The sequence below is a fragment of the Eumetopias jubatus genome, unplaced genomic scaffold, assembly GCF_037043125.1.
Source record: "Eumetopias jubatus isolate StellerSeaLion01/CBP00866 unplaced genomic scaffold, mEumJub1_p1.0 scaffold_8, whole genome shotgun sequence".
In the NCBI taxonomy this organism is placed as follows: domain Eukaryota; kingdom Metazoa; phylum Chordata; class Mammalia; order Carnivora; family Otariidae; genus Eumetopias; species Eumetopias jubatus.
Window position 1 is genome coordinate 10936249 of NW_028274814.1, and position 6000 is coordinate 10942248.

A 6000-nucleotide genomic window follows, 5' to 3' on the forward strand; every position below is an offset into this window, starting at 1 on the left:
CTAGTTCTGTGCTACTGGCACCACCTGGGAAGTGAAATGGTTCTTAGCACTGTTTGTTTATAGGTTGCAGATGGAAAGGAGAGATCCTGAAAGAATAACTTTACCTGCATTGTTACATCATAAGTGGGAGACCAGCAGATGTCAGCATAAAGACACAATTTCTGCTGATTTCTGTTACAGCTAGCTGAAAAGATTGGGTCCTGCTGCTCATATAAATGATAGCAGCTGGAGCTTTCTCCCGCTTCCAGATGATAATTTCCCCTCTAGGGATATAGCAGCACTTAGAGGTATGTGTAGAAGAATTATTTCATGCCTTTGGAAATCACCTGTCCTCATATACGTGACAAATGCCACCTCTCAGGATTTGCATTCTACATTTATGGAGTAGTATCTTGGATTTTGCATATTTGATAATCTCTACAGATTTTTCTGATGCACAGCTAAGATTGAGAACTGATATCTGAAGGAGTAATAACAAATATATGACTTTTGTTTCTTTGCATACTTGTTTTTGTCTAAGTGTGTCCTTGGATTTTACTCTTTTTTGAAAGCTATTTGTTGATTTATTGGGTCATTTTTCATTAACTCATCTACAAATTACTGAGTCTACTATGCCCCAGGAATTGTGCTGAGGCTGAGAAGAGTACCCTTAAGTGTGGTTGAGAAGATATTTAAACAAGTAGTTTTAATATAAGTTGACAAGTATAATAGAGATAAACTCAGGAGTGAGGAGGAGCTTTTAACTTACGAAACACAGTCATGGCGTGACTAAAATATTGATGGGGAGGAGACAGAGGGAAGTAAGCCTGGACAGTCATGGGTGCCCCTGTCCTTGGTGCTGAACCATCTCTTCATCTGCTAGGGTAAGGAAGTTTCTCCTAATACCTTAATACACCTATACCTTAATATAATTTATGTATTATTATTTCTATTTTTGGCCAAATTGCCACATCTTTGGCCAGTGAGAGCTTCTTCAAGTTGTCTCATGAGTGATTTGATGTATGGTCAAAGTACTGCTTTTTAAAATTATTTGAAATAATGTCTCTCCGTGTTTGTCATCAGTTTGATAAACAGATGACTTCATTTGAGCATTTTGCTTTTAATATTTAGGGATTGCTTTATTTTCATTTTGATTTGTTTTAAAGTTATATAAAATATTTACATGATTCCAAAGTCAAGTCTAAAACACATGTTGTATTCAGAAAACTCAAGTGTCTGTCTCTGGCTCTTCTCTCTCTATAGATAATACTTTGATGTATTTTATAAGTTATCCTTTAAAAGTAAAAGTGTGCATGTGAGAATCTTTCTTTCTTTCTTCTCCTTTTCTTAGATAAATACAATGTATATTCTTCCTCATCTTTTTTTTTTTCTAGCTAGGTTTATATTTTGATAATCACTTCATACTAGTGTATAGAAGTAATCTCCATTCTTTTTTATTGCTGTGAGTTGTAATAGGAAGTTGAACTTATAATCTGTTTCATACTTTGTAATAGATCCTTTATATTTAGATTACATAGAATAGATTCTGTTCTCTGCCCCTGTACCTAAGCCGATAAAACACCCTAGAAAAAATCTCTTAAATGGGCACTGAGACATCAAAAGAATATTCACAGAAGCATTGTTTGTCGTGGCAAAACCTGGAAACAACCTAAATATCCATCAAGGAGGAAGGATGAATACATACTCGTCAACCAATAGAATGCTGCAATAATGAAAATAAATGACCTACAGTCGTGTGCATTCAACATGGATGAATCTTTGAAATATAATATCATGCCCAAAACACAAGTTGTAAAATATGCATTATTTCATTTTTAAAGAAATAAAAGATGTGCAAAATGAAACCATATGTGTACAAGGATAAAATCATAGTGCTAAAACCAGAACTAAAAGCAAGGTAATGACAAGCACAAACTTTAAAAGGGTGAAATACCAATGGGAGTGGAGTGAGTAAGGAGGTAGGACAGTGAGATTAGCCCTCAGAGGGCTCCAAAAGGCAAGGGAATGCTCATTTCTTATGCTAAGTGTAGGATGTATGACATTTTTTTTAGACATAGAGTAGTTATAACTCCAACAGGTGTTATAAATATTTTGTATTTACTCAATATTTAACATATTTTTCTAAAGATTCATACATTGAGTGGTAATGTTTAGAGATCAAGAACATGCAACTCTAAGATGAATGAAAAAGTCAACTGACAATATTCTGTGAATGGTTATTCATGGCTTGGAATGAATATTTCGCAGTCAGAGTCATACTTACAAAATGTAACAACAATGTGCTCTGGAAAACTGTACTCAATAACTCCAAAAATGAATAAGGGCGAAGATGATGATGTCAAAGGCACAGGTGAATAATTTGAATACAACTTTTTTTAATATAATGTGAGGATGGAAAAAATCAACATTGGTAAGTTAAAAAAGGTTTAATAATACATGTCTTAAGTATATATATGTAATTGGCTAAAAACAATATTATCAACAGGTAGATATTTGACTATTTTGTATACATTTGTGTATCCAAATTAACCAAAACCACCCCCTGTAAGTGGTTTGTAGAATACCACCTCCCCACCTCCTGTAAGTGAAATGCAGTGTTGTGGAAGTGAGAGGAATCATTCTTTCTCTCTTCCCTCTCTCCCTCCTCTTCCCATAGGGCAAAACTCACTTTCTTGGTAGCTGTAGTTATTTATTTTTTATTCTTTTTAAAAGATTTTATTTATTTATTTTAGAGAGAGCATGAGCAGGAGGGGCAGAGAGAGAGGGAGAGAGAATTTCAAGCAGACTCCATGCTGAGCACGGAGCCCTATGTAGGGCTCAATCTCATGACCCTGAGATCATGACCTGAGCTAAAACCAGGGGTCAGTCGTTCAAAAAACTGCACCACCCAGGTGCCATAGTTATTTTTAAATTATGCCACCTGTTTCATCACTTTATTTTTGTCATCTGATGCCAACTGAAAACCATAGGCTCCTGGAACTAGCTGAATCCAAAGGCAGGGGTATGGGTGTGGTGGAGGAGGTGCCTCAGAGTCCACACACTTCATGGGCCTACCTAGGTTCTTGGAGGTCATGCCTGCATGGCTTTTTAAAGGGCTGCTTTTATCCTGAGCAATAGAAGACACTGAAAGTTTTGCTGAGCACGGCTCTAAATCACTGGGTCACTGTAGTTCTTTGTTTCCTGTTCCTGAACTATTGACTGTCTTCTCGCTATAGTGTTATGCAGTTTCACCAAATATATTTTTAGGCTACTAAATTTTCTTGGCTTGTTTTTTACTTCCCCTTTAATTCAGCATTTCCAAATTTACTTCCTTTTCTTTGATTCCTATCTATGGGTATCTTCTACTTTATGGATTCACCAACTTCTTTTTATCACTTTCTGTGACTGCTCAACTGATTTTTTTTTCACATTGTCAGATATTATTGTGAAGTCTCTGAATTACCTAAACAGGTCCTCAGAGTGGTCATGGATTTTCAATAAATTCTTGATAAATTTTTGGTGATAAAAAGATACAATACTAATACCACCCTTTAATGTACCTATTTACCTGCGCTATTCAAGCATTGCACTAGGCCCCGTCTACTAGGTAGGAAACTCTTGATTGATAATTTAATTTACAATTTTAAGTTGTATAATTTTACAATTTTGATTTTTAGATTTACTTTAAGAAGTCAGGCTTTCCCAATTTCTACTTACCCAAACCCCCTTTTTTTATACAAGAAAAAGGCACATTACAAATACATACAATTCAAAACATTGACACAGCCAATCTCTTGGATTCATTGCTTATGGGTTTCCAAAACTGGAGCTGATACTAGCAGGTGGGCACCACTTTGGTGTCTGTTCTGATTGGTTGGGCTTCTATTCTGAGCAGTCAGTACTCACTCCCTACCAAACGTTAAATATTTGTTGAATATTTTCATTATCACTTCTGCATAAGGTGCTATAAACTCATTCTACACTAGATCTGATACAGAAATTGAAATGGAATATGGAACAGTTTAAGGAAATTTTCAGTGGCAGGTAATTTTTCAGGATGAAGCATTACTCCTTCTAAAGAGCTCGTGCTCTAATTACCTCAGCAGAAGTAATGTCATGGCCACTCATGGCTTCTTGAGCTCCTTAAACAGGTCATTTCTCATAACTAGCCAAATCTTAAACACTCAGAATATGATACAACAAATACAGAATCATTTCTGTATATTTAAGGACACCCATGTATACATTATATCCTTTGGAATAGCCCTGTCACAATGCAAATACAACTTTCCAACAGAAAACTTACAATGAATTTTTTTCTCTCAAGGATTTTCAGAACTGAATTGTATGCCTTAACGTGTTCTCATTTTAGAATGCTACTCTTTTTTAATGATTAAGCTGGGACTTTCCATTTAAAAAGTTCTGCAATGTTTGGAAAAATAGACTTTCCAAGGGTAACACTAACACAAATATTAGGCGTATAGAAGGAAAACAGTCTGCATGACTGACGAGGTGCAGTTCCTCTGGCTGGTAAGTGTTATTGATGAGGATTTAGAACTATGAGGTCAGGATCTGTGTGCCAGCATCAAGGGTTGGTGAGATTCTCATGGAGAATCAGAACAGAGCCCCAAAGAGCTACCTAGGACAATGGTGCAAGATCATTTCATAATATGCTGTAGCAAATTTTACTAATTTGAAACCATTGTGAGTATCTGGTATTTTCTCACCTGGTTTCCCAGATAGAAAGCTCCAATATAGGGGCTGTCTGATTCAAAACCACACATTTGGCAATGTTGTTTGGCAAGTATTGGAGTAAATACTTTGGTTGTGGCAGAAAAGAAGAAAAAAAAAGTGGAAGAGAAAAATGGAAGAGCATAAAATAAAAAGAGGAGACATAGAAACAGACAGATTTGGAGGAAAGAAGATCAGAAGGCTGAGATGGTGGGCAAGGGGTGAGAGGGAAGAGCGGCCAAGGACATTATTTTTAAGGAAGAGTATGGAAGAATAGTGGGTTGGAAAGAAGGCAAGAGACTGAAATGTGATTGCTGTAGGGTGTGATCAATGGGGCAACTGAGCAAATGTGAAGTGAAGGAAATGAAAGATGTGGATGTGGTTTCCCTATGCTGATATTCCCACTCCTCACTGCTTTAGCAGGGAGGCCAATTCTGAGGGCTGGCAGAGGCAGGACAGGAAGCGGGTCCAAGGAGAGCCAAGTCAAAGCTGCAGGAAGAACAGGCCAGATGGGAAACAGGTTCATCTCAGAAAACTACTCAAAGGAGGGGCCTGGAACAAGATGAACAGTTGGATGGTGAGAAAACACAGACACAGAGCTCTGTCCCAGCCAGGGAGCCTCTAATCCACTCCTCTGGGGCCAGGAAAAAAATCCAAGGCTTGGCTCCTTGAGCCTCTATTTGAAAGCTTGAAACCAGGTGGGAAATATGGCGCCTGATGTCAGAGGCGTAATTAGTTTTTCATCAAGTGCTGTTTTTCCAGGAAACTGGGTATTGATTCCAGTTGAAATAATAAGTCCATTGGAAGCTTTGCAGCACCAAAATGAGATTTAAAAATAGTTGTCTCTGATCATGTTAAGTGTAGTAGTAGTTAACGACCCAGTGACTTAATTATATAATTTAAAAACCCATTATTTTAAGAAATTTAGGCAGTAAATTTAAGGTGAACATTTAAAATTGTGTGAAATTCTGTGTAGAATTCACATTCCATTGAACTCTTGTCTTAAGGAGAAATGGGTTGTATTTAGAATTCAGACTGCATAGGACTGAATGTACAAGTTTAAGCCAGCAAGTTTTAAATCAGACCAATAGCCACATGTCAGAAGAGGCTGTGTTAGTGTAAATTTGGAGTTTTAAAGGAAGCAGAAATTGATGACTGTCTTCAAAGACCTTGACTACAAATTGAATCTCCTGAAAACCTCATATAAATGTTTACAAGTATTTCAAAAGGCAGAATAAAGAGAAACTGTGAAGGATTTTTCATGACCTTTTCATCTTACAAATCCTCTGA